Here is a 26,734-nt window from a genome sequence, read left to right on the forward strand (position 1 = left end):
TGTATGTGTCCATCTTTAAACCATTAACAAATCTCTTTACCATCGGATTCTGGCTAGCATGGTAAACTGGGCAAGCACCTTGGACTCAAATGATCAATAATGCATGAATTCCTCCAAATCAAAGGTAAAGCAAGCAAAGATGACAAGCAGAAGGAGAAAGCATCTTAAAAAAATTACCAGAGATCTAGTTTTGGATTTAAAGGCAGCACCAAGCCTGCCAACTTCTCAAAGAGGCTGCCAAGAAGCCAGATGCCATAACTGGAAGGATATTATCCAGAGTTTTGCATCTGAGTATCATGAGTGCCTTTGAAAAAGGACAAAAAAAAAAAGGATCCTGGCAAGAGCTCAAGTGTTTAATTTCTATCCCCACCCTAAATATTTATTTAAAAGTTAAATTGAAACCATTGCAAAAATTAAAGACAGGATGTGTAAATACAATGTTAAGTATTTACAATGACCCACAAGGGCGAGCTAGCCCTACCAAAGCACTGGAAAATTCTCCAGGAACATGAATTAAACACCCGAGGTCATCCCAAACTCCCTGTTTGAGCTGAGCTTCAGAGAGCACACATTGTCCCCAAGGAAAGACTTGTGATGGCTGAGTTTACAGAAGTGATGCCTGTCCCTGCAGCTAGGGTGGGCACGGAGGACTCTACGCAGCTCGTCTCCCACCAAGTACAGCAGGTACATGGCTCATCCCCATCACCTGACCTGCTGCACTGGGGGCCCTACATGTGCCCCAGTGCAAGAAAGCTCATCCCATTATAGCAGCTGTCACACAAGAATGATGCCTTTGTTTTAGCTATACTGGAGGCGTGCTTGATTGTATCATGGAGGAGATGCTGACCACGCCTGAGACAGAAGCCAGCTTTAGACCATCAGAACAGTTTAGGTGGTCTAAACCTTTATCCATTCTCACACCTGAAGAAATCAATGCAATGAGGTAGGTAAACAGCCTGCAAGTAACAAGTTGCAAAAAAAAGGGAGCTGAAGAGTCTTACCAGTGGTCAGACCAAAGGTTTATTACCTCTGTTCTGAAGCAACATCTTGTAGAGTGTGAGGTAGCACTGACAAACTGGATCCAGCCTTTTTAATAAGAAAAAAATGACCATAATATTTGGATTTTTAGGGTGAGTAAAAGAATATCTACAAAGTAGATATCTCTATTGAACCTGGCATGCCCAAACTGATTAAATTTCACGTGGCCCCATTTTTTGAATGCATAAGCACACACATTTAAAAGACTTGAATAATTCCATTTAAATGACTGGAACTCCTCCTGTGCATCACGTTAAACACTTGCAGTACAGGGTCCTCTTAGGTCACAGTCTTGCACTGTTTATGCAGAAAAAATTTGCAACCAGATTGATTTGTATATCCTGCCATCGCTTGGCACTGAACATTTGTATCCCTTGACGTTAACTGGCATCTGTCAAGAGCTCTCCTATAAAAAAAGTTATTCAGTTGCACACGTTTGTAATATGCAACTGCATATATTACTTGGGTAAAGGAAAGGCAGTTATTTTGATTTCTGCCATAAAATACAGCATAAATATAAACTATAAACTGCAGAACACAAAAAAAATGTAATGACTTTTTCAAATACTGGCCAAGTAAGCAGTATTTTACGAGACAAGAAACAAATGTTCAGGTCACAACTTCAAATGGAAATGACCAAGCCTGCACTGAACTCTAAGGACCACAAGATCCACCCCCAAGACTGTGACAGGTCAACATCTCATCTTATTAAACACACCTGCTCTGTCTCTCCTTCTGGAATTTCTACAGGCTCATTAGGATTTGTTAGGGCTTTGGGGGTTTATTTTTAAGAGAACACCAGGCAGCGTGAAAAGAAATAAATGAAACACTGAATTAACCTAAATCCCCCTTTTAGCTAGTTCAGGTCTTGTTTATAACGTGCATGCATCACTTTGCATTTACCATGAGGCTCCTCAATTAGTTCATGGACAAGTTAACCTTCTATCTCCCAGCAAATATAATTCATGCTCATTTTATACAACACAGCATTCTGCTGGCTATTATCCATCATTTACAAGTGTTATTTGTCTATAAAAATGACACTAAAAAGTTGAAAAATGATTCTGCTCTGCCTGCTTCTGGATGTGTTTTAACAAATGATACCAATGCAAAAGGCTCTAAGTCATGTAAGAAGCAATTAGTCAAAGAAGCCATAAATATTTTTTAAAAAGGGTATAAATGATTGCTTGCCAGATAGTAAAAGCTCTAAAGGTTGCTACATAATAAAAGACTGAACCTACACATACATATCTGAGTAACTTTACCCCTGTGTGCTATCCCATTAGGATGTAGAAGGTTACTCAAGCAAGTAACATTAGCCAGGTGAGTAAGTGTTTGCTCTAAAATAGTTAAAATAGTATTCTTCATTATTTATTGTTAATGAAGTTAATCAAATTCAGCGCTACTTACTCATGCATGAATTAAATAGAAACCTGAACATGACATGCATATTTATGGAACAGAGATTGAAAGATCATTATCTGTAGGGAAGAAAATCCAGCAAAGAAAAGGATGTGTAAAATGTGTCTGTTATCTTATTAGAACATAAACTGTTTTGCTTAAAACATAAATATTTATTTTCATTAATTCAATTAACCTAAATAATAGCTTCCACACATGACAATTACACCTAATGTATGAATTTCATGATTTCTGGTAAAGATGTATGCCACAGTCATAGCTACCATCAACCAGCTGGTCTAATTCCATGGAAGTCAGTGGAGCTCTACCTATTTATACCAGTGTATGTCTGGCATTTAGCTCCCCACTATTTGAATCTCCTACATTGCATTGAAATATAATATACTGCACGCCACCAGAAACCCCAAAGAATCTAATTGTTTTATTTACTTTTCAGTTAACAAATAAGGTGAGCATTCGTCCCTTTCATCTTAAAATTCTGGAATTGCAACTAAGGGGTCTTTCTGTTTTTAGGTTTAGGTGCCCGTACACAGGTTGAGAGACCAGACAGATGTGTTTGGCAATCCCAGAGAGAAAAAGAAGGATGAAAAAAATTTAAAAGTGCAACTATTAAATATTCATGCCACTAGCATTCTGTACCTTCTTGCTCTATATATGGAATGAAATCCATGGTTAAGCACATGACTCCACTAGCTATCAATTCTGAAAGAGTTCATTATAATGAGAGAGGCAAAAGACTCTCTAGGTTGCCAAAGGTACAGACAAATATTTTGAGAAAACAGAGAAGGAAGACATAATTCTGCATGTTCCTTGGCCTTTAAAAAATGCAGATCAATTTTCTTTAAAAACTATCTTATTGTTCAAATGCCTGAAGAAAAAAAAAAGTGCATTACCTTGAATCATATTTTCACGTTCTACGGTGATTTTATTAACTACTTTTTATTGCCTAGTTTAAATATCCTAATTGGCACACAGCACACTTGCAGTCACTAGATATCCATTAGATTTTAATGGGTTTGAAATGGTCTACAGTATTATGGGGTTGACGGACCTACTGCAGTCCCATTTACAACGATGCAACATAAGTGGGGCATAATAACACGACGGTTAAAGGAACTGTAACAATAAAAAAAAACCCTCTTCCTCCAGTTCCTCCAGCACGTATCCTTACAGATGGTTTTGAACAGACAAAGGCCAGTTTCAACAAGTGCTGATGACCAAAATGAGGTCTACAAGAGTGTGTAGGTTGCAGGATAGGGGACGAGCAGCTCTAGAGCACAATACAGATGCTGTGCAGTGTGTGTGCTGGGACTTGCTTCCACACTATGAGCTGTATGGCCACCATGACTGCTTCCTGTATGGAGCACTTACCCAACATATACCACAAGTGTTCCCTCTGCAGTGCACGTGAGCCTTTGTGCACACCCACCACTGAGCTAACCTGCTCTTGGTCATGCCACACCGTGCACTCTCCACAAGAATGGTTTGTCTCCTTCCACATCCAGCCAAAGTCACAGATATAGAATCATAGAATAGTTACAGTTGGAAAGGACGTTAAGATCATCTAGTTCCAACCCCTCTGCCATGGGCAGAGACACCTCACACTAAACCATGCCACCCAAGGCTCTGTCCAACCTGGCCTTGAACACCGCCAGGGAACAACTTCCGTGGGCAACCCATTCCAGTGCCTCAGCACCCTTACAGTAAAGAACTTCTTCCTTATATCCAGTCTAAACTTCCCCTGTTTAAGTTTTAACCCATTACCCCTTGTCCTATCACTACAGTCCCTAATGAAGAGTCCATCCCCAGCATCCCTATAGGCCCCCTTCAGATACTGGAAGGCTGCTATGAGGTCTCCACGCAGCCATCTCTTCTCCAGCCTGAACAGCACGAAACAACTAAATACTTGTGCCTAAGACACTGCAAACCTTGTTCAGGAAGGTGGATCTTTTCCATAAAAACTGTCCCTGCAGTGCCACCAAGGCCATTTGAATCGCATTTGGGGATCCAGTTTCTGGCCATTTTGGGAGAACGAGAAATTTATGGCTATGAGAAGCATGAAAGGAAGAATGAGATAGTCTGATACACCTATTCAAGGAAAAGCTGAGATCTGGGAAGCCATGTTTCTCTGAGTGAGAAAGCCCCTCCCACTGAAACGCTGTAGCTGTGTAAATGCCAGCCTGAAAAGAAAAAAATAATAATTCTGAGCTCCACAGGACAGTTTTTAATTTAATTCATTTCCATGGGAGAGGTTTAAAACATCCCATGTTTTATGATACTTAGGAAATATTAATAAAAACCTACAGAAATCTGGAGCTCTTTCTGCTACTACATAATGCCTCTGCTCCTGGGAAGTGCAAAGGCCACGTGAAGATTCATTCCCTATTTCCCTCTCCCCCTCCCCAGCTTTTCAGGGCACTTCAATGTGCAGGAATAACCATGTTCTTCAACAGACTCCTTTATTGAGTCAAAATAACTGATTCCACACATTTAATCTCAGAATCCTCCTTTTATCCTCTAATTATGGAGCAGTGTCTGTCAAAATTAAAGCAGCCTGCTTGTAAATATTTTTCGGCACAAAGGAAGAAGCAAAGCCAGAAGGGAGGGAAATACATCCCAGATCTTCTGCGTTCTTTAGTTACAAGTGATGAGACCATTTTTATTTGGGTGGTTTTACACAATAAATTTTCAAGAGTAGTTGCTTAAGTACATCTAAAGGTTAAACCTTCAGGCAGCTAATCTGTATGTAAGAACAAGTAACTGTCAAATACTTAACCTTCTACAGATTAAAACTGTCTGCCTAACAGATGTGAAATCATCATTGTTGTAATTGTTATAAGTAGGTATCTGAGCATTTTCTGGAGATAGATCTCTTTTTTTTCTTTTGAACAGTAATTTTATGCCTCAGGTCACTTGCGTGTTCATGGCTGTGATAAAACCACTGCTTTCCATGAGAAGTTATATGCCAGGACTTTATAACTGCTGTACTGGTTTCCAGAACCAAAGTTATTGGTTGTAACAGGCAGTTTTAAATTATAATAAAATGAACTTGTAGAGTGACTGGAAATGTTTTATTTTTCACCTGCTGTAAATGGTTGTAGAAGTGAATTTTCACAATAGTATGGCCAGGGCATGGGAGGAGAAAATGTTTCAATTTCTGATAAGCTGTAAATGTTACTATAAAATATTGCTCTTTGGCGTTTGATAGAAGTACACTCAATTTATTAGAATATGCCTAAACTACCATTACAGTAAGTTTATTGGTTATAAGTATTAAGGATATATGAGAAAAATGTTCTTATTATGGTAACTAACATGGAAATAGTATTTTTTTCCATATGCTTCTTATATATAAGAGGGCAAATGAGCTTGAAACCCTCCAGATACCACTAAGCAGCTACATGCTCCTACATGGCTCTATGTTTAGGCCAGTATGCTGTAACTAACCAGTCATTTTCCTCCTCAATCACAGAGAAATGTGATCATTAGATTATCCAGCAGATGAGTCATTTTATAAATCCAGTATGTTGCATTCAAACATGTGGGGTTTGAGGGTATAGATTTTGGTTTGGCCCTCATCATGATGCTGAATATCCACTGGGAAAGTGGGCATGTCTCAGACTAAGATCCAGGCTTCACCCTCCTTTGCCCTTTAACCTTTTGTAGTTTTATATCATTTTAGCTGTGAATACCATGGATCAGGATTCTTCTGGTGTCAGATGATGCACCAGGTCCAGTGCAAGCACAGCAATGACCCTTCACCGACTGCAGCTACTTCCTCCACTGCCTTTCCCGAAAGACCTCATTTACTCCAGGAGGAAATTTCCTGCAAGTGTGTGTTTTGGGCTCCAGTCAACCTGCACTTTTTTGTTTGGTTGGTTTGGTTTGGTTTTGGTGGGTTTGGGGTGGTGGTTCTGGGGTTTTTCTATTCTTTCCAACCCCGGTCAGTTGCACAGGTTGTTATGTATTGTGTGGTCAGTGGGGCTTCCTTGGGAAGCAAAGTGTCAAACGGTGGTGCCCTCCCCATCATGTACTCCCTACTCCCTGGCTGTTACTTCAAACCTGCTAATCAATTTCAACCAAATCTGACAGAGGTTTCAAAAAAGTTCTGTTGAAAATCAGCAGCTGTTTACGCAGTGCTAATAACTCAGTCCCTTATGCATGCCAGCGGATGGCAGCCAGCTGTCCATCAGCATGCGAGCACCAGTAAGTTCAGGAATTGGTCTGAAACCACCCCAGCTGTTGGTGTTTTCTCCCCAGGTCAGTGAAAAGGAGCATGAGGGAGATGTAATCACCGGCAAGGAGTTTATGCAGTGGGGCTGCTGAGTTACAAGACACAAAACTATGGTCTACTTTTGGTAATTACGAAAAGGCTCAGGGAAGCCTTCTTCTCCTACCTAGATGACCAATATAAGAATAGTAAGAATAGTAATAATAATAATAACTATAATAACAATACAAATAAATAATATAATAATAAACCAACTGAATTCTAACGATTGTCAGACCCTGTAAGTATTCAAAGCCCAATCACTGAAGATGGAAAATGAGGTCTGAAGAGCAATACAAATGCCAATAACAAATGCATGCTTTCTTGCAAAGTACTCTGCAAATGACCCCTCGCACCTCAACTTGTCAGAAAGGGAGATGCAAAAGTCAGTGCATCTCCACCACCTGTATGAGAGGTCATTTCCAGGGCACAATGAAGCAATATGCACCGACCTGCACTCTGCATCGATGCAGTTTCCATACAAGTTTATTTGTGAGCTGAATTTAAGCAGAGAATACCAGCTGTGCCATATTGTAAAGTGGATTTGTCACGTGGATTTATCCATATTTTGTCCATTAAGTCACCCTTGGGAACGAGCACTAGTTAGAAATATCTGATAGATGTGAAGGGTTTTTATACAGACAAGGGAAAAAAAAGAAGGAATACAGTGATTCCAGGAGACTGGAGGGAAAAAAGGAGGTATTATTAGCAGATTGAAAGGCATCTGAAATATAAATTATTTGAAAGCACATCACTTTATATATCCTGTTAATTACATGGTTAATATTATGGAATCTGACAACTCCCTATGGACACCAGGACTATTGATGAGTTCCATTTTATTTTGGAAATTTCTCTCTTCTTGTGCAGAATTACCTCTTTAACCTCTTTCAGACCAATAAATTCACATCAAAATGTGACCAGAAGTGACAACCTTGGGAGAGGACTAACCTCTCCCTCTATCATGTCATTTTAGCCTCAGTCTCAAATTGGTGCAGCACTCCCATAGCTATTAGCTCAGCTCTTCTCCTGCCTCCTGAGTAGATGAAGCAGTATGCCTAATTAATTTACAATCCTTAAGTACAAAGGTAGCTATCAGCAAAACTACATTAAAATCAAACTACCAATAAGGTAATTGTAAAATCATCATTTTCTGCAATGTTTTCACTAAATACCATCTTAGCTTTGTAGCCAAATATTTTCAAAAGTAGAGCCTTACAGCTACGTGGAAGTCAAATTTTTCATACATTACAGTATATGTAGCTCCACAGGAAAGAAAAAAATAAAAATGACAGATGTTCCTTAATACAATGAAATGCAATTTAAAGCCAAGTCAATAAGATACTAACCTCTTATCCTCAAATGAGGGTTACGTTATACATCATGGGTTAGAAGTTAAAAATGAAGAGAATGGTTCTTGTCACCCATAATTCAAAGACTGTTGTCAAAAGCTTTCTGTTCATAGAAATGCTATTGGTTTTATTCAGCTGGCAAAAACTGTGCAGTATTCTAAGTAGCTCAGACAGATAGCTTTTTTAGCTATACTGTTCAGAGCCAAATTTTCCTGAACAGCATAAGGACTTGATTTTGCTAATGTATACATGTTGCACTCTACCCAGTTCCAGAAATAACCAGCATCCGTGAATGCAGGCAGGGGTCTAGGGGGGATAGATGCTAACAGCCAGATTCTCTATTTTGCTGTGTCCTCAGAAGGACCAGCCATAACCAGCAAAAAACAGACTGCTGCAGTAAGAAACCCTCTGACAGTACTAAGCTCTGCTGCTGCCCAACTCCCTGCCTGTTTCTCACTGATGAGAAAATACTGAACATTGGGGATGCAAGATGAGGGGCACACTGCAGCACAGCAGCAATGAGCAAGGTTCTTACTGAGACCAGCCACCCTCATGAAACTCTCATTTTTGTTAGGGTAAATAGCTGAGGGACATGAGGGGCAACTAACCTTCTATGGGCAACCATTCTCTCCTCCCTGTCTTGAGCATGAGGAGAATAGAGATGAGGTGTAAAATCTGAATCCCCCTTCACTCCCCCATTTTCTCTGGTTGTCAGATGAGTGATGCTTACCAGCATCCTGAGAGTGTGGGGAGCCTTTTTATTTTCTCCTTCCCCTGAATAAATCCCTTGCTGTAACCATGCCATTCCTGCATGGTCGGGGACAGCAGAAGAGGGGCTGAGCTCGCTTGCTGTGAAGAGCTGTCAGCATCTCCCTTAAGAAGGGCAGGTTGCCAGCCTCTTAGAGCCAATTATGTAGTGGCCTGGCCTTAAGCAACCTCATTTCCCACTGTCACATTCCCACCCTTTGTCACATATGGGAATCTCTGTACACCGCATCCTCCTTTTCCCCTACGGCCATACCTGTTCAGCACAACCTATTCCTAGATTTGGTCCTAGCCCTTTGTGTTTGATGGAGCATATGGAAAAGACAGAGCGAGGGAGCAGAAAGCTGAACCAGAGACTTTGCTGTGATAGCCCAGAGGTGGTTGCAGAGGAACAGATGAAGCCTTAGGTGTGAAATCTTATACTGTTTGCTCAGTGTTGGTGGTGTGAGTGGCCCTGAGGAACAAGTGACTGCAACAGGAACAGATAGAGATGTTCTTGCTGACAGGAACAGAACAGGATGCTTCTTTGTCCCTATCTTCTTTGTGGAAGGAAATCATCTGCTACAGCAAACGCCAAAATCTGTGCATCGTGCTCATGTCTGCACCAGGTTGGGGAGTATGAAGGAAGTTGCCAATTACAGATAAAGGATATCTGCAAAATTTGGATAGAAGCCAATAATTTTGACTGATCTACCATATAGTAGTACTTCTCATTCTTACAAGAAATGCCTAGAATTTAGTACGGGCATTACATTAGCTGTATTTTAAACTATACAAGCAAATTCAGTTAAATAACTGCACATATGTGTGTAATTTTCCACATACCAAAGCCAGCACCCTGCAGACTGTACAGCAGGCTACTCAATTTACATCCTCATGTATTTTACTTGCTCACATATAGTCAAGCCCATAGTTACTGATATTCTTTTAGAAATATGACCTGCTGTCTACTGGGAATCATTATATGTCTCAACAGAAAATGCTGAATAGAGGATAGTTCCTGCATGAGAGCATGAGGACATGCATGCCTTTACCCTTATGTACTGCACATGCCTCTTCCCCAGGCACATACCTGGCAGGTGCAATCCAGACCTTCATTTGTCACCCAGACACCAGTAATGGGCTCTCTAGAAATGCTCTAACTAGATTAGATGAGAATTATCTTCTGTCTTTTTAGACCATCTTGGCATTAATGACAAAACTGGGTATATTTTCCAGGCAAACGTGCTTTCTCTGAAAAAAATAAAAGGTAGGACAAATGTTCCTGTGTCCTCTGATATAATGTTTAGCAGTCCTCACTAGAGTGAAGCAGCTGGCTTCAGTTTATCTGGTGGGATAACATCAAACTTAATGTCATTAGATTAAGACTTAAACCTTCTTCTAAAAGACTTGTGTGCAGGAAAAAGCTGCATAACTGGGTGCAGAGTTAGACCCCCAGATCCCAAAATGGATCTCACAGTTCTGCATTGGGTGCCAAAGCTCCCCATACTGAGGATGGGGAGAAGCCTGCACCCAACAGCCGTCTTCTCAACATCCCAGAGGCTATGCTGGGAGCCAAACCCTAGGCCTGTCAAAGGAGAATGTCAAAGAGAACCTACACTTTTTGCTGTGGTTTTTCTCCACTGTGAAAGCAGGACTCAGAGCCTGAGTTCCACCCATGTGCCCTCTTGGGCATTTAGGTCAGACAACAGGGGCACACCTCTCTTTGAAAAGAAAACCAAAGGACACAGCCAAGCACACTGTTTTGCTAACATTCCAGTGGTTAAAACACCAGCATAAGAAAATGGGAAGCCCAGATCCAAGTATCTCCTCATCATGTCCATAGATTCAGTCTCAAGGAACATGCACTACTTATCAGGCCAAAAGCTCTTCTAGGCAACAAGCCCTTCACCACCCTTCCTGGATCTTGATCCCAGTATGGATCTGGGAATGGAGGGATCGTGGAATCAGGCATAAAGTGGCTGAAACATTCAGCTGGAAAAAGGTAGTCCTGACTTCCCTGGGTGGTGTCATCCCAACCTGTATAATATGCAACATGCAAGCACTGCAGACAGCATGTGGCCAGAGCATACCTTGAACTTCTTCTGGCCCTTATGTACTGGGTTGACAAGTCTGCTAATCCCCGCATTGCCTCTAGGCGTGTGCATAAGGAAAGCTGGAAATAAGTCTAAATATGCTAAAACAGCATCTCAGGTGCCTCATTGGGTTGTGGGGGATTTATTCATGGGGTTTGCTATCCTGCCTAAACTGTGCATATAAAAAAAACACTATGTCACACATTGCTTAAGAGCTGTAAAGAATCAAGTAAGAATCTGCTTTGGTGGCACACCACCAGCTAAATTAATCTCCTGGCATAAACTTGCACTGCTTGGTTCAATGAACAAAACCAAAATCCAGACTCCAAATAACTCAGAGGAATTTTGGCTGGCGTGTTAACTGTTAGGCATATTAAATGACAGATATAATGAAAGTGATTTTTAGTGGTTGAGGTAGATAGGCAGCTAGTACATTGGTATCACATTCAGCTTCCAATCTGGGTATGTCTCCAGCCTGCTAACAAGCATCCTTTGTGGATTACTTGCTTGTGTTTGACCTTCCAGAACTGCTTGATTTTTCTTTCCACTGGAAACCTAAGATTCTTCTGTGCTCCTTCAGTTTCTACTCCCCATAAGCAATAAAACTATGTCTCTTGCCTTACCTGACTAAATTTCTCAGTAATCACATACATTAGATTACAGAGTTCAGGTTTAGATGCATCACTGTATGAATTACGCTGTACAATGAGCAATCTACTGACTGTCATGCTTAGGAAACACAGTCTCACAAATAAGCCTGGTTCCACCTCTCTCCTTTTAAGCCTCTCAGGTTCCCATGACCAGAAGAAAAAGGTTCATCTGCCTCACATCCTCTGGGAAGCTTAAAGCATGTGTACACAGCACAGTGGGACAGATACCCCTAAGCTAACAGAGACCAAAGCGGGGCTTTACATTTAGCACCATGAAGCCCTATAGGCTTTGGTCTAGGAGAAGCATAGCAGTAATCACATGATGCTGAGCACAATACAATTGGGTTTTCCTTCTGAAAAAAACAAGGGACCAAGCTGATGTTGTTGAACTCAGATGTTGCTCCCTATGAACACTGCTAAACTGCTTACAGACATACTGACACAGTGCTCAGTACAAATGCTGCCAAATATCACAGAGCATTAGTTGAGGTAAATACAACTCCAGTGTTAATAACAATAATAATATCATTTGTTTTTATCATCACCCAGTGTATTTTTGCAAAGTCTTCCGGTGCATCTGGCCCATATCAACTGCATGGTGATTGAATGTTGTCAGTAAAATTATGTAAAATTAATTTTGACACCTTTTCTCTGAAGTGTCTGTTCTGTTCTACTATGTCCTTGGAATGAAATGTTTTGACACCAGTGATTTTCTTCAGAGAAAACAGATCCCCAAGTTCCTGCTGCTACCGTTCTAGCTTCGATATTGCTGAATGTGTCATATCCAGGCTCTACCTCACCCTCTAATTTCTGCTTAACAAGTGCACAGTTATTTTCAAAGATCCTTTTCTATGTCTTGCCATTATTAAGAGGTCAGTGCCAGTTCACTTGAGTAAAAATATGACTGATGCTACTTTTCTGGTGTTAAAACCATGTATCACACACTAAGAAAGGCATCAGGTGTACTCTTTTACGTATCAGGAAAAGAATGATATCACGTATACTAATGACTTGACCTGAACATGTTCCATATTTGGTTGCATTACTTTTGTTTGATTGCTGAAGGCTGAATGTTTGCAAGTAGATCATATTCATGAATGTGTCATGCCTCACTAAGTCATTGTGCCAGAAGCTCATTAAAGATCTACTCAAAGCCTCCTTACTAATTTATATTTCTTTTATGAGTTGATGTGATTTGAGAAATCTCTTTTGCAAAAGGAAAGCTGTCTATTGTTTGGACTCTAAAAGGAAATGTAGGTGTTTAATTGGTGGATGTGGCTTTCATTATACTTTTCACCACCACCACAAACCCTCTTCGTAAATTGTGACAAGTCTGTTGGCAGCCTGCTGTATCAGACTGGAGGTAGCTGACTTGATAAGCGTGTTGCCCAGTCAAAGAAAAACATGAATTCCCTCCAACTTTGCTCAGATTTGCTAATTAGCTGAAAGGCAGTGTCCTGAATTGGCACAGAAAACCGATGTGAGAAAGTCCTAGATGCAAGACTATAACTCAGTAGGTTCTAGTAGTGTCTTAAATGCTTTCTGGTTTATTGAAATCAAGCTAGCATCTTTGCTCTGAATGTACTCCTTGTTTAAACACAAGCACAGTGATTTACAATCCAGTGAGGTCCCCAGCTTCATTTCTATGCAGCCCGTATCATGGTGGTAAAGGAGGCTCATTTGCCAGAGAAAGTAAAAAAGGAGATGTTTTCACTTTTATAAAATCAGTCACCTACTCCTACAGAGCTGAGATACTTTCCCTCTCAAACGAATGCAGAGGTGGGGGTAAAGGAAGCACTAATGCAGTCAGTTGCTGCCATTTCTCAATAGGCCTTGTTTCTGATCTATAAAACCATAAAAATATCAAACTCTTGTTTATACACCTACTTACAATAGACAAGTGGCAAGGAAGAGTGTTCAATAAGCAGTTTGCATGTGGCCACCCTGTTTTCCACCACATGAAGATATTCTGTGCCAAGCCAGTTGACTTATCAGGCAGAGACCATCCCTTGGCCCATTTTAGTATCTCCACTGTGGCCTGAAGTTCACCACTTGTGAACATGTTCAGAAGAGGGAGGACAATATGCAGTCATAGTGTGGGACTATCAGGCTCAAATCAATCCCTGCCTGAGACACTGTGACTTACATCACTTGCAGGAAGGTCCTCATATGTTCACAGCTCTTAAACTAAAGTTCTCTTACAAAAGTAAATGTTTTAATGGAAACTCAGAAGGTACTCAGGATGCTAATGACCAGAAGAGCATTCACCTGATGCACACATAACCTTCATGCAAATGAATTGGAGAACAGATTTGAACTTGTAAGAATTTGAGGTATAATTCACAAAAAGAATGCCTAAGCTGACAGAAAGAGCACTTTTATGGGTGTGGGTTTGTTTATAATTTTAGGGTGGTATCGTGGCTTGAATGAGTACAGGCACCCTGAAAAATAATGCTTAAGATTTAATCTCCCATATGTGCCACCCCCCTTGTGCATGCCCTGGAAATGCTCATATGAAAAGAGGAAGTCAGCAGTTTTGCAAGGACTCCCAGGCAAGCCAGTCATGGTGCAAGCCTGACATTCAAAAGACCTGGAAAATGGCCAGTCTGTGCACAGCATGTCCATCCTGTAAGCCTGCATTCAGGTGCATCAGATTTATTATGCATGTGCAGATCACCTGATTTATTGCCACGCTTTATTACCAGGTGCAGCAAGACCAGCACCATGTTCAGAAAATTATGGATTTACTGCACATTCATGGGACATCTGTGAGTGCACGCAATCACCTTTTCTCTTGAGACTTCCTAGGAGGAAATATGGGAACCATACTCAAACTTCTGGATTCACGTTGGTTCTGTACTTGTCTGCCTGCAGAGAAAGACTTCTGGTATAAAGTAAATACAGCTACTTTTGCATGCTCCTAGACTGTATTTGTGAGAAAACTTGTTTATACTTTTCAATCCTCCAGAGGGAACTGTGAGCAGATAAGGGTGAGCTAGCAGCATTTCAATACAGCTAGCCTGTTTCTCTAACACACAGCAGATAAGTTAGCACCTAATGAGTTATGATGACTTCAGCTTTAACAGATGACTTTTCTTCTGCCAACCAAATTACAGTATAAGCACCACTGAAATTTTATTAGCTGGTTTTGCATGTGAATATGAGTTGAGGAAAGGAAAACACTTGAGTTACCTATTTGTTCAAAAAATCAGAATTCCATTTTCTTTAAGTCTTTCAATGAGAGGTATGTTTCCAAGTCATTTCTGAAAGTGGGAATTATGGTATATTTGACTGGCATCCATGCGTGTGCTCCAAGACTCGCTCTGATCAGAAAAAGCAGTACTGGAGTAGTACTCCACAGCAGTACTGTAACAGGTATATTTAATTAGTTCCCATTGGTGCCACACATATTCTTATGAGGTGCTGGAGTGCCTTGAAGAATACCCAACAGTTATCATCATTTGAACACACTGAACCCTGAGGAATTTCTCTCCTTGCTCATTGTGGAAGGGCTCACAGGCAAGAGAGAGGTTACCTGCATCTCCAGGTCTGGACCCAGGGAGCACCCCCACACCCCCGAGACACTTCTTCAGGTACCATCCCTCCTGACCCTATCCCGAGCAGCAGACTTGCTACATTCACTCAGCCTGTGGCTTTCTGCCTCCAGAACAATGTCATGTGCCTCCACCATGCAAGTGCCTGGCTTCCCTTGCTGTTCCAGCCACTGAACCTGTTACCTTCAACCTGATGCTGTAGCAGTTGTTTTAGGAAATTCTGCAGGTTCCAGTATCATGTGCATGAAGGCAGCATTTCTTTGTGTCAGGTTATGAAGAGTGCTAAGTTGCACTCATTGCCTTTGATCTTGTTTGACCCCAGGCTCCAACTCTCCCAGGAATAGCTCCCGGGCACTGAAACACCACCCTACATCAGGGAACATGCAGACTTTAACATATTGGGATTATGGTAGCTCTAAACTACCATGCATTACTGACTGAGACTCAGCTTAACCCATCTACTGAGATCTTTGGTCAAGTGCATTGTTCTGCTGCTACACATAACTCGGTTTGCCCAACTGGACTTCATAGGTGAGAGCCAGCTGTAGCTGAGATGTTGCAGCAAAAAGATTTCCCAGGCACTGGACTATGGGCCCCTTTTCTTTACAGCTCTTCACTGGTTTCTGTTTCCATCACTATAAAAGCCACTTGTGGATTCTCCCCATCATTATGAAAAGTCATTATGGGAAGTTATTACAAAAATGATGAGTATAGTCTTCTCTTGACTCATTAGGGCAATTCACTCCCCATGTTCCCAACCAGCACCTTCAGGGTATCCTTGTGCTGCTACTCATGCTTGGGAGAATTTTGGGCATAAACACATACACAATTGCTTCATTGTTCTTTCTGAGGTTCTTAAAAAGAAAGTTTTGGGGTTTCCCATCATGCTCATGCATTTGGCAGCACTGCCAGGCTGGTGGCTTGCTGTGACCACTGTTTATTCAGATAATTAAAATACTCTGTCTTTTCTTTCTCACCAGTTTTGCCTATATTCATCATTTTCTTTTATTTCACTTTGCCTGGGTAGTTTTTGGTCCAATGATAGCTCTTTGTCCTGTGTCTGAACAGTCCCTAGTGCAGCAAATCTGGGTCCCTATCTGCAGATGCAAAGTCCAGTGGTAATGCATCTGCACAACAGCAACATGCAGAAGGGTAAAATAACATAGCTGCCACCCTAGAGTCATTACAGAGCCCTAGCCGTTCTAGTCCACCACTGGTTAGGACCATATTCCATTGACAGACTATGGTTATGATGGGAACATGTAAAGTTTCACTACTGTTTCTATTGATGTAAAGAGTTTGGATAATTCCCCTTGTGGGAAACCCTCATTGTAGATTAATTTGAAATCATCCATGCTTGAGAATTAACTGAAACTTTCATTATTTGACTATTTTGCTTCCTCTTTTAAACCCGTATGATAATTTACTCCCTTTTCTTTTTTTTTTTTGTTTCACTATACGTTACTTTGCTGTGTGCAAGTGTGTCACAGAACTCATTTTTCTAGTTACTTTGACAAACCTGACATCTTGCAGCTGTTACACATCTTGTTTCAATTACATCTCCAGATAAAAAGAATTCTTAAAGCCTGAAGGCTGCAGATGGCTTCCTGGTGAGGGGTTAAGTCCAGCTTTGTATTAAAGCCTTTTGGGCGTCCCTTCTCTTGGGCTGTTCTCTTCAGTCTCCTCTTATGCCCTTCTAATTTTGCTATCTCACTTACTATAACCTCCATTCCTCTCTGGGCACGGGAGAAGAACTGGTGCACTAGTGTCCATCCCTGCCTACTTCCCACCCAAAGGTGCCTGTCAGTGGGGGGAAGGGAGCAAAGTATGTCACTTGAACCTTATCTCCACATATCATGTAGGCTGCTTAAGGCAGCATGCAGCTGAATGAGCACAAATCAGTGGAGTGACAACTTGGACCACCACTAATCCCTAATAAATTCTGGACTGTCCCACAGACTTGGGAAGCTCTTGACAACTGGTGATGCTCTCAGCATCTGGCAAACCACTTGTGTCTAATTTAGTACTCCAAGGTATTTACACTGTGCTTAATGGTTACAGAAGAGATTGATCACTCCATTCTTGGTATCTATCCAAAAACGGTATATAAAACCCTTTGATCTTGCTAAGGAAGCAAAACATGTCTAACCATCAGTTATGTAAAGGTGGTTGTTATTAATTTGAATACTGCATAGAGAGGAAAAGAACAGAAGTACCATATAATGAGATATATTAAGACTACAAAAGAATTAAGTGAAGCCGTTATGTTATGAATCATGATTTTATTGTTTAGCAGTCAGCTCTTGATGTAATTCAGATAATAATGAATGGGCTAATTTCTTCCACCTTTATTCCAGCAAAACTTCCATTGACTTCAAAGAGAAAGTTGTCCAAGTCAGGACTAGAGACTGCTGCATCTATCCCATTATTTTCAAATGCTTTTCTGAATACAAAGTGTTCCTTTATAATGGGCTATCACCAATAACAGTAACATTTACATAATATAAACCTCTTACATAAGTGTCTTTTGTGTTCAAAGAAGACTTTCTATTCTTATTGCAAACTGCCATGTTAAAAGTTCTTCCACAAACCCTAATATTTATTATAGAAACGTAAGTACAGGAACATACAGACTTTCTCAGTGCACCATTTTGGTCATTGCTCCTTCTGCTCAATATATTTTTCATTTCATTTTACCATATTTTTTTTTGTCCTCAGGAGAATGTGTTATTTATTATTAGCAAAGAGATGATTTATCATTGCAAATATTTCTCTTTTTCATAGAAAACAGAGTGCCAAAAATGGGTAAATGTGCTAAGTCTTGTTATATTTTAACAGATGCCAGGAGTATTTGAGGAAACAAATGAATAAATAGTCCTACATGACTGTTTGTCTCACTCTATAATTCTATTTATAAATTAACACCCTATAAAACATTCTCAATTGGTATTTTTAAGTAATTTTTAAAGGAATGGCTCAAAACTTGAAAAATGTGCTTAAGTAGAATACTTCCTGGTTTGATCAGGGCAGGACTCTTCAGGTTTCGGATCAAACCAGATTTTTTTTCTCTCCTTATAAAGTATGCAATTCCATCTGGAACTTATTTTGATATTGCGAATCTTCATGCCTCAGAAAAGCACACAGAATAATGGATAGGCACTACTTGATTGTTTTAAAAGGAAATTAATTAATTATGAAACAGCTGCAATAGTCTAAATTACTTATTTCCCCTTTCGGTGAAAATGAATTTACAGGCATTTGCAAAGCATACAAAAATAAAGAGAGAGACAAGAAAGTCTGTAAGAAGGGAAGTCATGTAGAATTGTCTATGATCTGTATTTCAAGAAAGTAAATAATTAATAGATCCAAGGAAGCATATTAGAGATTGCTCTTTCTATTATACAGTCACGTTGAGCAGTATCATAATGCTTTAAATCTCAACAACGCAGCACAGAACTCAGTAGAGTTTACCTTTCCAGATAATCATTTTTTCAGCTGAAAACAGCAATTTTTTCACATTACAACCAGGCTGTGGCTTGAAAGAAGCTTCTCAGTCATTTAGTCAAGACAGATGAGCAATGAGTGTTAGAAAAGCTACCAAGGCATGGAAAGATCTACAGTCAAGGCCATTAAAGAATAGCTAATCTATTCTAGTTCTAATTCTCTGCTAATGGGTTTCCTTAAATGTGCTTTACATCAGCTGTAATTAGTTCAAGATATTGCTGCTTACATACTTCTAAGAATAACAAAAAAAAAAGAAAAAAGTTTGCATTTCTATCACATAGTATGTAATCATGTTCATGCACCCATGCACGCAAGCTAACAAGTTCTTGCGTAGGGCAAAGCCTTGAAGAGTGTCATATAGAGACTGCCCTTGGATCTAACAAAAGCCGCTGCAAGTCCAGCAACAACAGCATTTATCTATGCTTTCCTCTGTTGGGGTTACCTCAACATCATTTTAACACAGATGTTGCAGAATCAATCGTACTAAATGGCCAGGGATACATTAAGCTGCATGTATGGGAAATACGTACATTTTTGCTACCGACGCTATGGGTTTGGAACAGATTTTCATAGTAAGTGGCAGTGACAAAAACAACCAAACCCAACCCCCTTGCCACATTTATGATAGAATATGACTGTGTTTTGAAGGGATTCACTCCTTAGAAGAAGGCCCTTTAATCTGAGAGGGCAGCAGTGTCTTAGGAGAAATGTAAGGAGCTGTGGCCGTTTAGACTTATCTGTACAGTGAAAGGCTAGCTGCAGTCATTCTGGTATACCCAAACACACAAGGCAGTATGTTGATACTAATTCATATCATTTGGGATGATGGTGGTTTTCTTTCAGGAAGCCTGAGTAAATGGACAAGTACACAATCACCTTTTGTACTAAGGCATTGCCAACAGTCTCCAGGCCTAACCACAAACAAAGCACATTGTAACATTAATTTACTCTTTAAACTGGCAACATTTAGCTAACTCCAGGTCATCATCCTGCAGAAAATGCTTCACTCTCCTTGCCAAACACAAATGAAGAAATGCACACTTAGCTTTTATTGTTACTTTGCCCTCTAAAGACAGTTGATGATATGACAGGTTCCCTCCTAACTACTTCAGAAACAAAAAATGTGTAAGAGTGTCTTCTATGGGAGGCAAATCGATATAATTATCTTCTCCAGAGTATCTCTGTCAAAATGTGTTCACTTGTTTCTGGACCGAGGTTCAACCATCTACTGCACTTGCTGTTCTAAGACAGAGGAGCACAAAACCGCCAAAATTACGTCATTCTCTCCTAAAATTGTCAGACCTGAGAAATGAACCCCCCTGGTCAATCTCAAGTGGTCAGTGACAGAAAAAACTTTCTCTTGGTGCATCACTAGAAAATAGACACAAAACCTAAACCATCACAGATAAGGTTTAGGGTATCTGCCAACACTCATACATCGGAACCGTCTTCCCAAAGCCTCCACAGTGAACAAAATGAAGAAAGCAAGGATAGAAGCAGGGAGATGTAGGACAGACCACTGCCGGAATGGCTTTTGAATCTGAACCCTGCCAATGCATAGAACACCAATGCTTCTTCCTCCTGATCCGTCATATTTGCATTTTTCATACCGCCATAGGTCATCATAATGCCCTGGCACCATCATGGCAATGCATGGACTAGGAAGGCCACCAGTTTCTCCCTAACAGATTTCACAAGTGATGCATGCAATAAGAAATGATCACAGCTCAAAGCAATCAAAACATACTCAGAGTAAGAAGACACCACTTTCATCCTCTATTTGTCCACTCCTGCCATTCAGTCAAACCAGGCTGAGCCACAAAGGACTCTTTCTTAGCTCCAAAGCATGAGAAAACAACTACGCAGAAAGACTGGGTTACATTAAGAAGTTGTGTGGCTTTGTCAGATACAACCCTGTTGTTTTCAGTTTTAAGTACTTACAGTTGTGGATCATCTTTATTGAGAAACAAAACATAGCAACAAAAAGCTTCTTAGCAAAGATTTCTGGTCCCTTCTGCATAATTTTAAGTGCTTCCTGACTGCTGAGACCACCACTGCTGCATTGGAACTAATTTATTTTTTAAAAAATACATAAAGGGTCTCTGAGGATAAGTTTAAATTGCATTCCTACTGTCATATTTCCCAAGATACATCTATATCCAGGTCCTCGGTACACGCATGCAGGTTAAAATCTTTCTAAGAGGATAAAACTCAGTCAACTGAAGTCATTAACACTACTTTTTGTTTGCTTAAAGTATCAGGAAAGCTGAGATATCAACTTGTAAGAGAGGAACACAAGTTACACATTTTTACCTTTGATAAGACATAGAAAATGTTTAGCACGGAACATTAATAACTGCTACCATGTTTATTTAACTGTTGTTACAGTTCATTCACTCTTTCTTCTAAATATGAATTTGTAGTTACCCATAAATTATCCAGAAATTACATAGATTATTACCCAATATTAAACTACAAGTGTCTATTTTCACTCTCCCAGGGCCTTGGGCATCACCAGCAAGCATAACCAGTGTCTTAACATTGATTCTAGGAGACAGAAGACCAGTGAGCAGCCCTGCTGGTAATGAGAAGGCAGGGGGTTTGGCCAGAGCAGGGGCCAGCAGGCTCCTCAGGAGCAGACAGCCAGCAAGTTTAGCCCCCAGCACCAGCACTCAAATTCCGTCCCCAGCAGGGAAGAGGTAGTTCTGATCAAAACCAAGGAAACTTGGTTACAGCTTTCCCTTTTCCTACTTTCAGTTTTTAACAACGAATTTGTGGTTTTCCAGTGGAATTAGCCTTACAGCTAACCAGCCCAAATATAAAGAGAAACTTTACATGGTTTTCCTGGAAAATACCATCTTTTTGAAATCTCATTTTGGGAGGATGTGCGAAGTTACAACTTGATCAGTTAGACCAGACATCATCTCACACAGAATTTAACCTCCCTGTTTTCTAGATGCATGTAATATCATTTTTTCTTCATTTCTATTGATTTTACTTTATTACTCCTGTTGTTAATAAAGTTACAGTCAGACTTTAAGGTACCTCTGAACATACGCTGTGAATAATTGCTGGCACTCTTTTTATCCACGCTTTGTTGTTTCCTAGTCATAAATAAGATGCAAATGGATTAATTTGTTATATGAGGTTAAAAACCTTGCAATTAAACAGTTGCTTTCTCTAATGAGAGTGTGTGGAGTTGAGTATGATGTTATTGCTAATATATGGATGAAAAGATGTTCCCACAGTCAGTATTTTTTTTTTCTTAATGGCCCATATTTCTCTTCGAGTAATTTTAAGAAGCCTGGTATTTTCCTCAAAATACGCACATAGAATAGGAAATGCCACGTGCACCTCATGCCCTCTTCCGAATCCACCTCCAATAACCTAGCAAGGTTTCTGCCTCAACTTCTGATGGAAAACACCCCCAGAGGAGCACAAATCTGCAAGGCTGAGTGTTAGGAGGAAAACCTGAAGTGCTCTTCTCTTGCATCACACAATTGGGCATGAGAGCTCAACCAGTCCACAGGAAGAGAAATGAAAGCATATTCACTGTCCTACTAGTATATCAAAATTTCATTTATCAGACCAAAAGAAAGCAGAAGTTTAAAAAATAATTTTTAGTTAAGAAAAAGTGACTGAGTACTGCACATTGGAGGTGAGGGGCCAGCTCTTCTGCCGATATAAACTGGCAAAGCCTCCAGACTCAGTGGAGACTTGAACAAAATGAGGAGGATGTGGTACATTACATGCAGCAAATGAGCACTGACATGGCACAGCAGATGGATTTTTTAAATATTATTATTCAGCTGATGTTTATAAAGTATTATGGCCATGAAAAGCTTGCTCTTCTTATTATTTATGATGGTTAGCACATACAGTTTGTTCAGCGCTGCGAGAAAAAGCCTCAAACAATAAAAATAATTTCTGACCCAAAGGGCTTCCAGCCTAAAAAACAGGCATCAGGAAGAGAGAACATGCTGTGAAAGTGGGAAAAGGGAACAAGCCATAGTTATTGCACATGTTATTGTTCGCTTATAACTTATAATCATCACAGGAAGAGCAAATTTTTAGATGGGATCTCAATGAGAGAAAAGTGGTAACTGTTAGTGGACACTGGGAGGAAGGCAGAACGGGAAAGAAATACCATAAAGATAGAAACAAGTAGACAAATAGGATTTTAAGCATTAACGGTAGAAAGAGGCCAAGAGCCAGAAGAAAAGAAATAAGGAACAACATAGTCCAAGACACAGGCTGAAGTGGAGATGTAAAGGAGATGGGAGATAAAAGAAGATACTAAGTTATTTTTTTTTGTGAGAGGTAGGTATTATTGCTGTTTATTGTCTGTAAAAAGGGTAAGCTGGTCCAGATGCTTGCCCTACTGAGAGAATGGTTGGTGTGAGCCCACTCCCTGCAAAGTAGCTTCTTAGAGTTATCTGAAAATTAGCATCTTGATATTTTGCTTTGACTGGGGAAGCATTTGCAGAGTTAGCTTTCTAAAATTATCTCCAGTAAACACTACGTAACATGAGGAAAAAATCTTGACTTACACAAATATAAAATGTAGTGACTAAAAGCTCGACAACCTGGGATCAAGAAGTTACAAAAGGTTGATTTATAAGACTGCTGGATGTCTGGCCACTTTTTGTTAGTAGCAACTTCCAAACAAAACTCTCATTTACTTAAAATGGAGCAGGAACAGACCCAAAGATAGCAAATGAACTAATAATTCAATACACGGTCTGTAAAACACGCTGGGCCACCTTACACTGTGGCATTTGATATTGATCTCAGCTTGGAAGCTATACAGCTATACATTTTTTACATGGTTATCCAACCCCTACGAAACCGATGCTAACTCAAAAAATGCAGAAGTATTAGGCAAGTACCAAATAAAATAATACCTACTTGGCTCCCCTTACCTAAGCAACATGGGTTTGTTTTGGTTAACAAACATCTTACACTCAAAATTCTTTTCTTCTTTGGTGCAACGCAGTAAATACTTCAATCAATCTACTAATTGTTTTTAATGAATGGGGGAAAACCCAGCCTACTCGTGTAGCTAACATGAGCATGTGAGGAGAGCTTCACTAAGTGGTCTTCACCAGGCCTATCACTAAGCCTAAGCCTAAGTAGAGTTAAGACTCTGTCTGAATTTTGACCTAGATTTGTGAAATAAGGCAAATAACATGAGTGCCTCCAGTGCAGAACCAGTCCTGGCACTCCAATTATGTCCTTTGGTCTGTTCATTTGCTGCTTTCTGTCATGTAGAGTATGTTTTCCGCCATACAAGAGGCATATAAAACATTCCTAACTGAGGTTTTCCATCTCTTTTTGTCTGGTGCAAACAAACACAAACCTACAAGGCACCGGAGAATCCACATCTTGAGTCTGGAGAAGCAAAACTACACATATAGCTTACAAATAAATGCATGGAGAAATTAAAAACAGGAGATGAGACTGTGGTTCAAAGTCATTAGTGCCATGTGTTTGGGATAACTGTGTTAGTCAGCGGTAACGACACCTTAAGTTGGGCTGATCATCCCAAAGTGTTCCAGAAAAAGCTTACCAAATGGGCATGAGTTTTGCTTATGCCATAGACTGGTCTGTTTTCTTAAAATTTCTGTTTGAGTTTGTACTCAGCTTTCACTATTTGAATTATAGTAGTTTTCTGGGAAGCAGAAGTGCTATTGGCATCAATACAACCTGGAAAAACTACTGTTTAGTAGAAAACAGCCAACAATATTCTGCCCTTGCAGTTTACTAGTTAAATACTGTCCTAAGACCATGACACAATGTATCACTACGTTTTCTATGCTACAGCAAAATAAAAGACATAGCATGTATTAATTGGAGAGTAAATTCATTAATAGTATAAAAGTAACAATCAATGAGAATTGACTAACATGCTGCTGTTCATCTGGGAACCCCTTTTGATTTTCCAAGAATATACAAAACTAAAAAAAAAAAAAAAGGCACTTTAAAATATCACATTAATATTTAATTATTGCACTTTTAAGCAAAACGTTCACCAAATACCTCAAAAAGTGGACTTTCAGTCAGAAATTAAGTGTGCAAACTGCCATTATGACTACATTCAAAAGAATAAAGGACAACATTCATTCTCGCTGCAGAGAAAATTAAGTCTCTTTAAGTGTTGCTCTTTGCCATGAAGCGCTTCCTATCTATGTGGTGTATTTTATTTCCCTTTTTGGCAACAACTGCACTCCTTTGAAGGCATCCTGAGAAGCCTTCGGAGCTTAAAGTTGAAGTACCAGCTTTGTTTTGGTCAATTGAGCACAGTATTCAGATAAGGTTTCTTGAGAACATCCATAACCTGCCCATCAGTGAGCAGGCAGGGTGGCAGGAGGGCAATGGGAGATATGAGCCCTGCAAGCAATGAGAGACAGACCCAGGGCCCTTTGCCACAGCTGCTGCAGCACTGAGGCACCACTGGCCTTCACAGGAGACTTTGGAAGCTTCCACTATGAGAAACTAAGTTTTCATTTAATACTCCTCATGCGACTATTAAACAACTATTCCAAACCTTTTGCCAAAACAGCTGCTTCATGATCAACCTCCAGCCTGTGATCTCAGATACTCTATGCCAAAGCTGATCAGCCAAACACAGTGCCCCAAAAGAATGCAAACTCTCAACAGCAAACACCTGCAAAACCCCGGCTCCCTCGATGAGCTCTGCTTAAAGTAGGTGTGACCCTCTCTCTAGGCACTGCTCTGCACATGTGTGGGCTCAACCCCTACGCAGGGATGACTGCTTAGTAGCAAACAGTGGCCTGTCACAATGCGTTGGCTTTTAACGTGTTATTTGAAGCCCTTCTGTTGACCCTGTCTTCTAAACTGCAACAACTATAGAGGAAAGCAAACAAGGGCAACAAAACCACAAGATTGCTTGTAATGCAAATACAGATACTTTTAAGCAGGTAATTCAGCTGGGAAATGGCTGATGCCTTTTTGGACCTGTACAGGAGCATTATGGCAACAGCGATCATTTGCAAGTGGCTCCACAATAGTGGAAAAGCATGCTAAAAAGGTTATGAAAAGGAGCAATCACCAGACACAGCCCAAAGCCCCAGCTTTCCAGAGTTACATTGTTAGCTTTTCAAATTCAATATTAACTCCTATAGCCAGCTTGCAGAACCAACTAATGAACAGCACGCTTTTGCTGGAAAAAGAAAATTCCCCCAAAGTTTGTCTTCGTTCAAGAAGAAAGGGAAAAGCATACAAATGTGTGAGAGTATTATTTGCCCCACTCTTGTTTAATAGAAAGAACATGTAATTTAATGCTAAAGCCATGCATATGGACTGAAAACTTAAAATCAAGCCAGAAAGAAATGTTATTGTTTGGTTATAAACTGAATATTGGTATTTATAATTGAAATGAGGAGATAACCTTAACTTGTGTCACAGGCAGAAACACTGTAATTAGAAAGTTTTATGGGGTAGTAACTAATTTTCTATTAGATGTGCTCTTTAAAGTTCCCACAGCAATATAAAAGTTTTATTAGGCTGGATGTTATCAATGTGTGCATTTCTAAGCACCCTATTATGCACTGCAAGCTGTTCTCATCATCCTGAGGTCTTGTGTAAGAAGAGGGATGCGCTGGTCCGGCTTATTTTGTTACACCTGCCACCGAAGAGATAAGCCGGCGCTGTCGAACGCGCACCCTGCTGACAGAAGCTATTGATCACCTCACACGGTCCAAAAAAATAATTAAAAAATGCATACCGCTGACTGAATTCAGGCAAAAGTCTTCTCAACTCCCCAAACTACCGGTCTCACCGGCCGGACACAAGCTGCCATCGCAGCTCGGGCTAATGGCAGCACAGCACCCGCGGCTCAGCGCACCCCAGCCCCGACGGGGCGAGCACCCCGCTGGGGAAGGATCACAGCGGGGATCCGCCGAGATCGCGTCCCAGCGCGGCCTCGCCTCGGGGGTCCCGGCGCTGCCCAAGGAGCACACCGAGTAGCCCCTGTGGTCACCGCAACGCAGCGTGTGTGTGGCCCCCCACCCGGAACCCGGCCGGCCCCGACAGGGTCCTGCCGCCCCGGGGCAGGGCCGGGCCGGGCCGGGCCGATGGTGGG

At 40.6% G+C, this 26,734-nt stretch overlaps 1 protein-coding gene across 4 annotated transcripts in view; it reads right to left on the reverse strand.

The window, feature by feature from the left end:
• The window catches only part of AFF3 (ALF transcription elongation factor 3), a 318,864-nt gene that overhangs the window by 291,025 nt on the left and 1,105 nt on the right, over nt 1-26,734 (reverse strand). The window lies entirely within an intron of this gene.

This window comes from Neopsephotus bourkii, unplaced genomic scaffold (genome assembly GCF_033783945.1).
Source record: "Neopsephotus bourkii isolate Nb327-2 ecotype Australia unplaced genomic scaffold, CSIRO-AGI_Nbou_v1 NB_1760, whole genome shotgun sequence".
NCBI lineage: Eukaryota > Metazoa > Chordata > Aves > Psittaciformes > Psittacidae > Neopsephotus > Neopsephotus bourkii.